This window comes from Cavia porcellus, unplaced genomic scaffold (assembly GCF_034190915.1).
Source record: "Cavia porcellus strain 051 isolate PalLab524CR breed Dunkin Hartley unplaced genomic scaffold, mCavPor4.1 scaffold_3, whole genome shotgun sequence".
Classification (NCBI taxonomy): Eukaryota; Metazoa; Chordata; class Mammalia; order Rodentia; family Caviidae; genus Cavia; species Cavia porcellus.
In genome coordinates, this window is record NW_026947486.1 from 15,234,415 (window position 1) to 15,249,210 (window position 14,796).

Genomic DNA, 14,796 nt, shown 5'->3' on the forward strand with positions numbered 1-14,796 from the left:
GCAATAAAGCACCCCTTCTACCCCTTGTCCAAATGGCTTTCTTTGGGATCCCATGCAATTTACTGCTTTATGACTACTGACCTACAGCCTCAGCCCTAATGGTCTTGAACTGCTCTCCAAATATTTCTCAAGTATGTATCTTTCCATCCTGCCTGCACCCAGAAACTTAGTCACCAGTAATCCCAGTGAGGCTTGCATTGAGCAACACAAATCAGATTCTCATCACTAGGTCTTTTGCCTTTGCTATACTGTCCACCCCTCCTGCCCCTCCAGATTAGTTATGGTTTATGCTCATCATTCCAGACTCTCTCTTCCAAGAGAAAGCCCACTGTTGCCACAATCACCTGGGCATCCTTCTAGGATACATGTTTGATTTGAATCCTACCCCTAAGAGTCTCTATCTGATTCAGTGCTGGATCTTAACATATATATATAGTAAAAACATTGATATTCTACTGAATGACATTTATTGCCCAAACTGAATCTGAAACAGTAATGTTTGTCAATAAAATAATGATATACTGATTTTATGGGAGAAATGCTCTTTCTTATTAAAAATAAAAAAAAATCAAAGATAAGCTGAGTATGGTGTTGCACATCTGTAATCCCAATTACTCAGGAAGCTGAGGAAGATTTTAAATTCAAGGCCACACTGGGCAATTTAGCAAGGCCCCATCTCTGAAGATAAAAAATATAAGGGGATGAAGATACAGCTCAATGGTAGAGAACTCCTGTGTTCGATCCTCAATACCAGAGAGAGAGAAAACAAAAATAAAGAAAACCAGGGAAGACATCAAATTATAAAGAAGTAATCTCATAAACTGGGTGTAGTGGTGCACACCTGTGATCTCAGTACACGGGAGAGAGGCAGGAAGTTTGCCATGTTCAGGGCCAGCCAGAGCTACATTCCCAGTTCAAGGCCAGTCTAAACTACTAAGCAAAACCCTGTATCCAAGAACAAAGGTACTCTACAAATCAAAAGTTTATTTAGCTTACAATTTTGGGAAGTTTCAGTCCACAGTCAGCTGGCTTCAAGGTAGATGTGGCTGAGAGTCAATCATTCATGGTGGCTGTGGCAGACCAGAGTAAAATGGCAAAAGGGAGAAGCAAGCCCCTTTAGCTCCCTTATATGGTATGTAGGCTATCTACCCCAGGGCAGTTGCACCACTCACACTATCAATCTCAGCACTAGACAATGAACAAATCACAAATGCTACATTCAGTCTATCTCTCGGCCCTGTGATTGCAAGAGGCTTTTGATGGGACATCCAGACCCAAACCATAACACATCCTAAAATACTTTTAAAATAATACAATTTATGGGCAGAGTGTGAATGCCTGTAACCCAAAGTACTTATGAGACTGAAGTAAAAGGACTCCAAGTTCAAGACCACCTGACAACCAAATGATATCCCATCTCAAAGCAAAATTTTTCAAACAAACAGGAAAGTAGTTTTACTAGTAGAAGACCCTTGGGCTTCAATTCTCAACTCTGGGGGAAAAAAAGAACTGAACTAGATATACTGTTATCTAATAACATGAAATTTTATAATACTCCAACTTAACTTCTACTGGGGACCCCTGCAGTGGATCCCAATCTCTTGTAAGGTGTTACGGCACATGGCAAAAAGAAACAGCAAGATACAAAATAGCAATATAACAGGGATCTGGGATGGCCACTTGTTCATGGAGAACTTCAGTGTTTATTTCTTACACATATGCCAGGGATGATTGAAGTGAAAGGGCCATGGCTGGATTTGTAGTAAAAAAAGGATGTGCAGGCATGTCTTGTTAAAGACGAAACAAAGCATTCTTGTGCAAAGAACAGCACAGCTAGATTCAGATTGGTTAATGAGTTACCTGTAGTCAATTCTGGGAGAGGATTTTCTCTGGGGGTCACACAGGCCTCAATGGAGATGTTACCTCATATATACGTGAGCCCCACAGTCTCATAGCTCACTTCCCTGGGCTCAACTGTAGCCACTGGAGAGGAGCAAAGTTAGTCCAACATGCCACCCAATTGCTTCCATGAAGACATGTATACATATATCTCAAACTCATTAACCAGTGAGCCTGTATAGGGAAAACACCTCTATATAGCCTACTCAGAAGTAAAAACAATCATATTTGGGTGTGGAGGGCCACAAACTTGAGAACAAAACTGAAATAAATCTGCAGGAATTTTGAGAACCATTTATGAATGCACTACAAGCAATACTAGGGAACATTTAAAAGTGATTCAAAGTCACAGGCAAATGATCTGCATTTTGCAGAGTACTTAGCAACTTCAATTATTGCTTAAGTTCAGTATCTGTTAGGGAGCTCCCAAGAGGAGAAAAAAGTTTTCACTCAGAAACAAAATTATTGAGTTAAGCAATAGAGAGTTCAAAAACAATTATTATTAGGAGTCTCACCGTTTTTCCAACTTTGCAAAATTAGTTTTCATTACTTTCACTCATGGTTCAATAAAAAGGCTTCCTAAATGGGTCTTTTTAGATTTAATAGGCTCCTTAAAGAAGATGTTGGAATGGTGAACAGCAGGGACAGAATCTCTCTGAGATGTGTCCAGATGCTGGAAAATACCAACTTGAGGAACAAAATCCCCAAGACCCACAAATTGAAGCTCTCAGAGAGAGTGAAGAGAGACACCTCAATGCAGAAGGGGTGGTAGAGAGCACTTTTTCCCTGAGCCCTGACTCGCTGTATGGGAAGAGGGGCTTAAACCTGTGGACATACACTGACTAGTAGACACCTAGAGGCCTCCGTAGAGAAACAAAACAGTGGAGCAAAGCAGGGATCACAGCAGCCTGTGGGGCTCCTGAGTTATTTGGGTTCAGATGTCCCTCAGAAGAGGGTGATTGGCAGGTAGCCATCTTAGAGCAGCCACTCAGAGCAGCTGAGGGCAGGCTCCATCTAGCAGCTCCCAATCAGGGTCAGGTGGTACCTGACCCTGAGGAGATCAAAGAGCCAGAGTTCAAACCAGCGGAAGGCAAACAGAGTATTTCAAGCTGAACAAATCGAGTTCTAGCTTCACAGCCAGAAAACAGCCTGAACTTCATTGGAACTGAAGGTGCAGACTTGCTGGGATTAATGGACAGGGATCTAGGCTCTCTCTGCCTAATCTGTCTACCACTGGTAACACAGACATGTCTGGAAGCTGACATTTTTTAAATTTTCTTTTCTCTTTTTTTTTTTTTTTGGTTTCTGTTTTTGTCTTCTTCACTGTTCTTGTTTTTATGAGTATGGACATTGTTTCTAGTTTTGTTGTTGTTGTAGTCTTGTTTCTATTTCTTCTCTCTCCTGTTTTCTTCAATAGTTTCTCAAAGTTTGTGTGATCTTCCTTTGTCCTCTAACTATGCTTCTAATCTCTTTTTTTGTGTTTCTATTTTTCACCCCTAACCCCTTTTAAATTATCTCCCCTGAGAGTAAAATCACCATAATGAGGGGGCTTATTTACTGTATGCAATTTTCTGGTTTTAGATTTTGTTATACAGCCACAAAAACAGTTCACATAGTTAATGGTAGCTAATCAATTGTTACCACAGTTTGTCATTTTTAGGCTGTCTTTGATACTATTGCTATTGCTATTGTTATTGCTGATTGTATTTTTTAGCCAAGATGAACTGATTGTTCTAATTAGTTGTTCTTTCAGGTATGCCTAGACTGATATTAGCTAACCGTTATAGAAATCCTATAGGCGAGTGCCCAAGAACCAGGGGCTAGGCCAAATAGGAGCAACTTCTCATCCCTAATAAATTGAAGTGCTAGAATCTTTTTTTAAATTTAATTTAATTTTAAAGAGAAAAAAATAAAACAGTATTTCAAAATACAACAACTGGGGGTAACAATGGTGCATACATTTCAAATTGTTATCTTCAAATCAGTTACTCAGAGTACAAGACATCTGTATTTAAGCATCCAAACAGTGGAAATGCTAGGATCTTGCAACAGTCTCCAAACCCAAAAGCCAGCTATACCTGCAAGACATTTTAGAAGTAGTCATTTCCTAAGGGCTCTACATACTAGTAATAAAGCTCCTTGCCATAAGCGATTTATAAACATTAACCTAGAAAGTAAACTGAAAAAAAACAAAGAAAGAAAAGACACTAGAGGGGCTGGGGATTTAGCTCAGCGGCATAAGCACCTGCCTTGCAAGCAGGCAGTTGTGAGTTCGATCCCCATACCAATTAAAAGAAGAAGAAGAAAAAAAAAAAAGACACGAGCAAGATGCAACCCTAGACTTTAAACTCAAAGACAAACTCGGGGGTGAACAAGTCAAGTCACCCACCTGGACTCCCTGAGAGCCAACAGCAAGAGTTGCAAGGTAGATAAATAAATAAATAAATAAATGAAATTTTGAGCCACAAATAATTTCTCAGATAACTACAGAGATAGTGACTATAACAAAAGACTTAGTTAGGGACTCTACAGCAGATACAGATTTTTAAAAAATAGAGAAGCTAAGAAAAATCAGGGAAACGATGACGGTCCAACGTAAGAAATGGGATCCATGAAACAATTCAAATAGATATTTTGGAGATTAAAATTTCTACTGAAAGTGTATGCAGCAGAAGAAAGCAATAAGGAAACACAATATTAGATATAGGAGACACAATTCAAGTTAGCAATCATGAAAAGACTTCTTAAAAATAGCAAGGGACCGCCAAAAACATTTGATCTAACATAAAATTGCATAGAGCAATGAAAAAAACAGGAGATAGCACAGATGACATAAAAAACATATTCACAGAAGTAATGGCAGAATTTCCCAAGCATGAAAAAAGAATTTTTTGACATTCAGATGAGTGAGGTATACAGAACTCCAATTAGTCATGATTTTAAAAAAAGTATACTGGGGCTGGGGATTTAGCTCAGCAGCATAAGCACCTGCCTTGCAAGCAGGCGGTCGTGAGTTCGATCCCCGGTACCAATAAAAAAATGAAAAAGGAAAAAAAAGTATACCAACACAAATAGTCAATACTCCAAAAATTCAGCACAAGAACAGAATATTGAAAGCAGTTAGAGAAAAGAAACAATTCGCCTATAAAGGAAAACCTGTCAGAATCACAGCAGACCTCTCAACACTCACCTTCAAATCAAAGAGAGCTTAGAGTGAAATATATAAAGCCCTAAAAGAAAACAGCATCCAAGCCAGATAGATGTACCCCACCAAACTATCTTTCAAAATTACTAGAAAACTAAGATGTTTCCATGCAAAAAACATCAGAAGAAATTCGTGGCAACAAAACCAGCACATCAAAATGTTCTGAAGGGCCAGACATGGCGGCTCACGCCTGTAATTCCAGCACCCAGGATGCTGAGGCAGGAGGATCCTTTTGAGTTGGAGACCACCCTGGACTACAAAGTGAGCTCAGAGGCAGCCTGAACTGCATAGAGAGACCCTGTCTCAAAAAGGCAAAAAAAAAAATGTTCTGAAGGACACTCTAGAAAAAGATAACAAGGACAACAGCTCCATGAACTCCAATATAATGGATAAGCCAGGCAAGTCAAAATATTAAACAGAGGGAACCAGGTATGGTACATGCTTGTAATCCCAGCACTCTGGAAGCTGAGGCAGAAGTACCACCCAAGTTAGAGGCCAGCCTGAGCTACATAATGACTTCAAGGCCAGCCTAAAGTACACAGTAAGACCCCATCTCAAAAAGAAATAAGAAGAAATGCAAAGGAATTGAAAAATATCAAATGTACATTATCAGGCCATAGTTCAATGAAATTGCAAATCAATGGCAAAATGAGCCAAAGCACTTTATAAACACATGGAAATTAAATGACACCTTCCTGAACAGCCAACGAGTATCACAGATAAAATTAAGTAAGAAATTAGTTTCAGGGCCAAGGGTTTAGCCAGTGGCATAAGCACCTACCTGGCAAGTATGAGGTCATTAATTCAATCCCTAATACCAAAACAAAAAAAGAGAATAAATTAGACAGTTTCTACTATTAAATAATACTACCAATACAACATACTGGCAAAGGAAATTTGTTGTGGTGATTTCCCACATAAGAAAAATATAGTGAGCTCAAATAACCTAATGTTGAACCTCAAGCTTATAGAAAATCAGAACCAAGTCAAATCCAAAGCTTTAATGAGGGAGAAAATTATAAAAATTAGAACAGAAGTTAATGCAATAGAAACAAGAAATACAATGAATGAATGAATAAAAGTTCTTTGAAAGATTAAATAAAATTGCTAAACCTTTAACCAACCTTATCAAAAAGAAAACAAAGGAAAGACTCAAATTCATTCAGTTAAGAATGAAAAGTGTGAAATCACAATGAACCCTGTAGAATTCCAGCTCAATACCAAGAGCTTCTATTCTAATAAAACAGAAAACAAAGAAGAAATATGGACAGATTCTGACGTATGTATGGATTACCAAAGCTAAATCAAGGGAATATAAAAATTATTTTTTTGTTTATTTAAGCTTATTGGTACATTTTAGGTCTACATAGTGATCACATTCATTATAGGGAATTTGTGCCTGCACATGATATATCTTGATTCCTCTTTTTTCCATTTCATCCCCTCCCTTTAAAACCTCTTCCCCTCATCTGTTCACAAAGCTTTATTTTCACTTGATCTTTCTTTCTCACTTTTTTCCTTTCCTTCTTTCCTTTCCTCCTCCCTTTCCCTAATACACTTTTCCATTTGAGCAGTTTCTTCCTATTTGACGATATCTATTGTACATTTTCCTTATTTATATTGTCAGTTTCTCATGCCAGAAAGATAATTCCATATATATTTATACATGTATCCAATTTACTTATGATTAGGATCTCAAGGTCCACCCATTTAACTATGTCTTAATTTATCCTTCTTTATTGATGACTGATGCTCCATTGTATTTTTAAAAAACCATTGTATTTTTATATCCATTCATTGGTTGATGGGCATTTGGGCTGTTTCCAAGATTTAATTATTACAAATTGTGATGCTATAAACATGGGTGTGTTTATATCGCTGTACTATGATCCTTTTAATTATTCCAGGAAGATACTCAGAAGGGCAATATTTGAGTCAAATGGGACCTCTAGTCTAAAATTTTTGAGGAAGCTCCACACTGATTTTGACAGTGGTTGCATCAGTGGTTGATTTCTTCATAATAGCCATTCTTTCTGGAGTGAGATGCGATCTCAGCATTTTAATTTGCAGTTCTCAAATAACCAGTGATGTTAAACACTTTCTCATATTTATTAGTCATTTATACTTCTTCTGAGAAGTGTCTGTTCATCTCAGATGCCCATTTTTGACCTGACTTTTTTAGTTCTTTATATGCTCTAGATAAAATGCCTTTTTCTTCCCCTTTGTGATGAAGTTTCACTATACAGTTCAGGCTGGCCTTGAATTCACTTCATAGTCCAGGCTAGTGTCAAACTCTAAGAGATTCCCCTGCCTCAGTCTTCCAAGTGCAAGGATTATGGACTTATAACACCATGCTCAGTCTAAGATATAAAAATTCTAAATAAACTAATACCAATTTAATGGAATTGAACATATAATTTTTTTTTGAGACAGGGTCTGGCTATGCAGTTCAGGCTGGCCTTGAGCTCACTTTGTAGCCCAGGCTGGTCTCGAACTTGCAACGATCCTACCTCAACCTCCCAAGTGCTGGGATCACAGGTGTGAGCCACCACGGCTTGAACATATAATTAAAAACCTATTAAAAATATTTAAAACCTGTTAAAAGAAAAATCCCAGGCTCTGACAGACTCACTGATGCACTCTTCAATAAACTTAGGGACACAATACTCCTAAATTCAATCCTGGAAGTAAGCATTACCCTGATACCAAAAGCAGAGAGCATTCAACCTAAAAATAGAACTACAGACCAATATCTCTGATGAGCATTGACACAGATACCTTCAATAAAATACTGACAAATAGAATGCAGCAAACCACAAAAGTTTATACTCCAGCCAGGCATGGTAGTTCATGCCTGTAATCCCAGCACTCGGGAGGCTGAGGCAGGAGGATTTTTGTGAGTTCGAGACCAGCCTGGGCTACAAAGTGAGCTCAAGGCCAGCCTGAACTGCATAGAGACCCTGTCTCAAAACAAAACAAAACAAAACAAAATTTTATACTCCATGACCAAGCAGGATTCATCCTAGGGATGCAGGGATGGCTCAACATACACAAATCAATAAATGTAATATACCACATCAACAAAGCCAAGCACAGAAACCATATGATCATCTCAATAGATGTAGAAAAAGCTTCCGACAAAGTCCAGCACCCATTCATGATACAAAACCTACAGAAAATAGACATAGATGATCGTTATCTCAATCTGATAAAAAGCCATCTATAACAAAACAGTCAACATCATAATAAACAGACTGAAACTGAAAGCTTTCACTCAAATCAGGAACAAGACAAGGATGTCCACTGTTTTCACTCTTACTCAATATAGTTGTGGAAACTTTAACCATATCAATTAGACAAGAGCAAGAAATGAAATGAATAAGGACAGGAAAGGAAGAAGTTAGATTATCATTATTCATATATGACACAATACTCAGAAGACCCAGCAAGTCTACCAAAAGACTTCCAGATTTAACAACCACATTCAGTAGCTGACCTGGATACAAAATCAACACTCAAAGCTCAATAACCTTCCTGTATATGAATAACAAAGTCACTGAGAAATTAGGGAAACAGTACCTCTCACAATAGAATCAACCTAATGAAGGAAATAAAAGACCTCTACATTGAAAACTACAGTACTCTGAAAACGGAGATTGAAGAGAATAACAAAAAATGGAAAAATATCCCTTGCTCTTGGATAGGAAGAACCAATATAGTGAAAATAGCCATACTTCCAAAATTGTTATACAGATTTAATGTAATTCTGATGAAAATTCTAGCAGCTTATCTCACAGAATAAGAGAAAACAATACTAAAATTAATTTAGAACCAGAAGAGATCTAGAATAGCAAAGGCAATCCTGGGCAACAGAGGGAAGGCAGGGAGTATCACAATTCCTGAAATAAAATTATACAACAAAGCTACAGTACAGTGATAAAAACAGCATGGTGCTGGCAAACAGACCTGAAGATCAATGGAATAGATTAAAAGATGCAGAAATACACCAAGCACACTCAGCCACCTGATCCTCGACACCATCACTGGAAGAAAGATAGCCTCCTTAATAAATGAACCTGGAAAAACTGAATTTCCACATCCCAAAGATTAAAACTAGACCCACATCTTTCACCATGCACTACACTAAAATCAAAATAGATCAAAGATCTTACCATTAAAATAGAAACACTAAATCTTCTTGAAAATCGAATAGGTAGAAAGACACTGGAGTAGACAAAGGTTTTTATGCACAAAACCCCAATCACACAGAAGTTTGACAAAGAATCGACAACTCTTATTTTAAAAGCTTTTACACCACAAAACAAAATATCAGAATGAAGAGACAACCTAGTGTAGGAGGCAATTTATTGCCATCTGTTCCTCAGACAAAAGGCTAACATGTAACTTAAAAAAAAAAAAAAGAAATCAAACGCTGCAAATTTAAAGACCAAATCCAAAATCTGGTATCTGAAATGAATAAACACTTCTCAGATGAAGTAGAAACAGTAAAAAATTTATGAAAAAATGTTCATCACTGGTGATTTGAAAGATGCAAAGTAAAACAATGCTGAGATTCTACCTCACTCCTGAAAGAATGGCTATTATTAAAAAAAAAAAAAAGAACAGTAACAAATGCTGGAGGGGATGTGGGGAAAAAGGAACACTTCTCCACTGTTGGTGGGAGTGCAGAGTGGTGCAGTCTCTATGGAAATCAGTATGGAGACTCCTCAAAAAACTAAGACTAGGGGGCTGGGGATTTAGCTCAGCGGCATAAGCGCCTGCCTTGCAAGCAGGCAGTCGTGAGTTCGATCCCTGGTACCGATAAAAAGGAAAAAGACAAAAAAAAAAAAAAAAGACTAGAGATAACTTTGGACCCAGCTATTATTCCCCTTCTGGGTATCTTCCTGAAAGAATTGAAAGCATCATGCCATAGTGATATATGCACACCCATGTTTATAGCAGCACAGTTTGTAGTATCTAAATTTTGGAAACAGCCAAAATGCCGATCAACCAACAGATAGATAAAGATGTGGCTTTTTTTTATGCAATGGAGTACTGCTCTGCCATAAAAAAGGATAAGCTCGAGACTTCTTAAAGATGGAGGCCTGAATAAGTTAAGCAAAGCTGGGTTAGTATCTGATGCCAGACACTTGGCATTGATCATCTAAAATAATGTCTGGCATCAAATACTTGATAAACTAAAGAATGAAGCCAGGTGTGGTGGCTCACTCCTATAATCTCAGCACTTGGGAGGCTGAGGTAGGCGGATTGTGGCAAGTTTGAGACCAACCTTGGCTACAAAGTGAGCCCAAGGCCAACCTGAACTGCATAGAGAGACCCTGTCTCAAAAAAAAAAAAAATAAAGAATAAGACAGGTGTGGTGGTGTATGGCTGTAATCCCAGTACTCTGGGGAAGCTGAGGCAGGATGTTCTCAAGTTTGTGCCCAGTCAGAGCAACTTAGGGAGACCCTATGTCAAAATTAAAGAAATTTAAAAGGTCTGGAGATATGTTCAATGTGAAAGTCCTGATTTCTACCTGCAGTACTGGAGAAAAAAGAAAAAGGATAAAAGAAATACTATTTTTAAAGGATAAAGAATAAAAAGGTACATGGATACAGATGGTGGAAAAAAATTTCCACCAAACAAAAGGAAAAACACTAGGATAACACCGAGAATCAGAGTTGGCAACAAATTGCAGTGGCTTATAAGCAAGGCTGTGGAGCAAGGATATTATTTATTTAGTCGCTAGAGCTCTACTCTAGAGAATGTAGAGGGTACAATGAGGTGGGTGGACACTTGGGAGATTGCAATAGAATAGATGAGAAAAAACATGAATACAAAAGATAAAACATATGAATGGGACCTCCGATCCTAGTTTCCTAAGGAACCTCCACCTGATTTCCACAGTGGTTGCACCAATCTGCCTTCCCACCAACAGTGGAAACATATGAAAAAGAATCTTCAGTCATAAGAAACCTACTGGATTTGGTAAATGAAGGAGAAAGGCCCAAAGACAACTTGGATTTCGCATTCAATTCCAGCATCAAAGGAGCACCAATGACAGTGGCAAGGCAAAGCCCCAGGGAATGTATCTGGCATCAGTGTTCTTGTTGGGTTTTTTTGGACTACTGGGGATTGAACCCATAGCTTTCACACTGAGCTACATTCCCAGCCCACCCACCCCCATTTTTTAAAACAGGGTCTCAGATAAACTGAAAGTTGCCCAGGCTGGTTTTGAACTTGTGATCGTCCTGCCTCAGCCTCCGAGATTCCTGTGTATTTACAGGTGTATACCACCATACCCAGCTTGGCTTAGCTTACTTAGGCCTCAGTTTCCACATCTTTAAAATGGGGATGATAATAATACATATAAAATAGTTTTAAGACTTAATTAAACTGTAAATATTACCTGGGCATGGTGACTTATGGCTATAATTCACAAATTTGGGAGGCCAAGGCAGGACTGTTATGATTTTTGGGCCAGTCTGGGCTACACAGTGAGTTCAAAGCCAGTCTGAACTGTGTAGTGAATCCCTATCTCAAAAAGACCAAAAAATTTTTTTCTAGAAATATTTGGTAGTTTGATTGTTGCTAATGTTCAAATAGGGAGAGAAATTTAAAAAAAGGCAGCCAGTCCTCATGGAACATAATCTCTCCACTCGGGAGACTGAGGCCAGAAGATCACAAGTTCCAGGATAGCCTGAATTACATAATGAGATCCTGTCAACACTCTCAAAAAAAGAAGAAGCAAAGGAAAGAGAAGGGAAGAAGAGAGGTCCAAGGATGGCTTAAGAATGACTAACTTGGGGCTGGGGATTTAGCTCAACGGCATAAGCGCCTGCCTTGCAAGCAGGCAGTCGTGAGTTCGATCCCTGGTACCGATAAAAAGGAAAAAGACAAAAAAAAAAAAAAAAAAGAATGACTAACCTGAAAATAAAATAAACAAATAAACACATCTTGTTGTCAGGGGAAAAAAAATAACAAATGAGCACATTTAGGGCATGAGAGCTGGAAGGGAAGCCAGAAAAGGCACACAAGCACTGGAAGATGGCTACCAGTATGCAGGAAGGCTAGAAAGCAAGAAGAAAACACACTGGAAGGCTGGGCCCGGGCAGAGCTTTGTGCTAGAGCTGTATGGGGTACACAAGGCCCTAGGTTGGGTGCCCAGCACTTCCCTTCCCCATCAAGAAGACAACACCTCCAGGTCCTACATATGTTAAAGAAGGGCCACCACAATTGGCAAGTAGGGTGTCCTTGCTGGCCTCACGAGATCAGCAATGCTGGCTGCAGTTGTTTGGTATTCTTGTTTGTTTTCAAGTAGTGGTACAACTATGCACCTTTTCCCAATTTCTCTGTGATCACTGTCAGTTTCTAAAAAGACGGAATGATGTGCCATAAGAAACTATCAGGCTCCAAGACAAGAGCTAGAAGAGTAGCTTTGGATTTTTAAATGCCAGAAATGTTTTGGGGTTTGTTTGTTGTTGTTTTGAGATAGGATCTCAGGAAGCCACTAAACTGCACAGGCTAAGCTGCAACTTGCTATATGCCTGCTTCAGCCTTCCAGAGAGTGCTGGGATTACAGTGATGTGTGGTACCACCCCACCCAGGATTTAGTGCTACTAATAGAAATGCTCAGTGATAGTGAAGAATAATGATCAAGAGGAATAGAATGACTTCTTTGTAAAAGATTTTCAAAATCATTCAATCACATCTCAGAACACAACCATTTAAAAGACCTCTAAACATAAATATGTTTAGTCTATGAATTCAACAGATGCCTAGTACTTCACTTCCTATTACATGATGATGGAGTTGAGAACTCAGCCCCCCAGTATGACACTTTGGCATAAGAAGTTTTGTTTTTGTTTTTTCTTATTGGTACCAGGGATGGAACTCATGACCGCCTGATTGCAAGGCAGGTGCTTATGCCACTGAGCTAAATCCCCAGCCCCTTAAGAAGTATTTTAAACGGAAGGGATCTCAGCTTCCCTTAAAGCAGGTCCTACAAGCCTCATATGAGAAGCACCATACTCACCCAGGGGATAAGAGCAACTCTGTTTCCAAGGTGGGGGACACCAGGAGAGATCTGAATGAATGCACTTGCTAAACATCCCCCAATTTACTACCTTTGCCACCTCCAATTTTTTTTCATACTGGAAATCGAACTTGGGACCTTGTGCTTGCCAGCCAGGCGCTGTTCCACTGAGTTATATCCCTAGCCCAGCCACCCACATTTTGTTCTTATCACATTTTTTCCCCCATGATTTGTTGCCATTCACCAAACCTAATGTAAAAACACTCAGATTTAAACATTTCTTTGGGTTTTTATTTCCTTATGCAAGCTCCTTGTCACGTAAAATTTATATTAAAGAAATATGTACCTAGTCATGTTGACACACGCCTGTAATCCCACTGCAGGCTGAGGCAGGAGGACTGCCAATTTAAGCCCAGTCTGGGCAATGTAGACACTTAGTGAGACCATCTCAAAGTAAAAGATAAAGAACTGGATGTAGATATGTGCAAATGTCCAGGGTCAATACTTGGTACTGGAAAGAGAGATAGACAGACAGATGGACACAGAGACAGGGAAGAGAGGAAAAAGAGGAGGAAAGAAGAAGAGAAGGAGAAATTTGTATGATTTTCTCTTCTCAGTCTCTCTTTGAGACCCAGAAAGGGACGCCTAAGAAGGTAGAGTGCCACATCCAGCTCAGCTCTCGAATTTCCCATAGGGAGAATGGTGGAGGATTAAAACTTTTCAGAATGCAAAAAGTTAAAGTCCAGTGGAGCGTCCTCTGCTGGTGGGAGAGAAAGAGCTGGCCAGCCACTGCAGCGTGTTTATTTATGCACTCCGGGTTTGCCTGGCTCACCTAGGGTGCCTTGCATTCTCGGAGCTGGAAGCTTGTCCATGTGGCTGGCCTTGGGTGCCGCCCAAGTTCTCAGGGCTGGCCTTGCTTTAGCCCCACACATATGATTCATCTGCAGTTTCAACCACTCACCCCAAGAAGACCTGGGAATGATGGTATACACCTGTAATCCCAGTGCCTGGGAGGCTGAGACAGGAAGATTGCTGTAAATTTAAGGCCAGCCTGCTATACAGTGAGTTTATAAAGACAGCCTGAACTACACAGCAAGACTCTCCAAAATAAAAAGGAAGGTAAAGAAAAAGCCTTTCCACCCCTACAGTGAGCTGCTTTATGTTACATACTAAGGTACCCTACGTCCAGGGACTTGGTAGAAGGTTAGTGTTGACCCTCAGCACTCAAGAGAGGGAGAGCTAAATCTTAGTGTAGTATCGTTGATTTATGGAAAATGTGGGCACAAAGCACACTATGCAAGCTAATAACGCACAGATACCCCCTACCACCCCAAGCCTGAGCTACAGTGTGGTGACATTTGAACTGAATCTTGAAGGCTGTGGGGATTTGCCAGGTGGAAAAGAACAGGAAATCTTGGGCATTTTTAGGTTTAGAAAATGAGTCAGGTGTCTTGACATGGAAATAATAGTCCCAAAGGGCTACACATGCCCTAAATTGGTTTCAGTGTTTATGTAGTTTAAATTTGCACACTTACAGGCTGGCTTATTTGAGGTAAAAATTTCAACTTGAAGCTACCTTTTGTTTTATGGAATTATGTATGGAACAGTAAGATTTAAAATTTTTTTTTCTATTTTGGGGACAGGAGACTGAACCCAA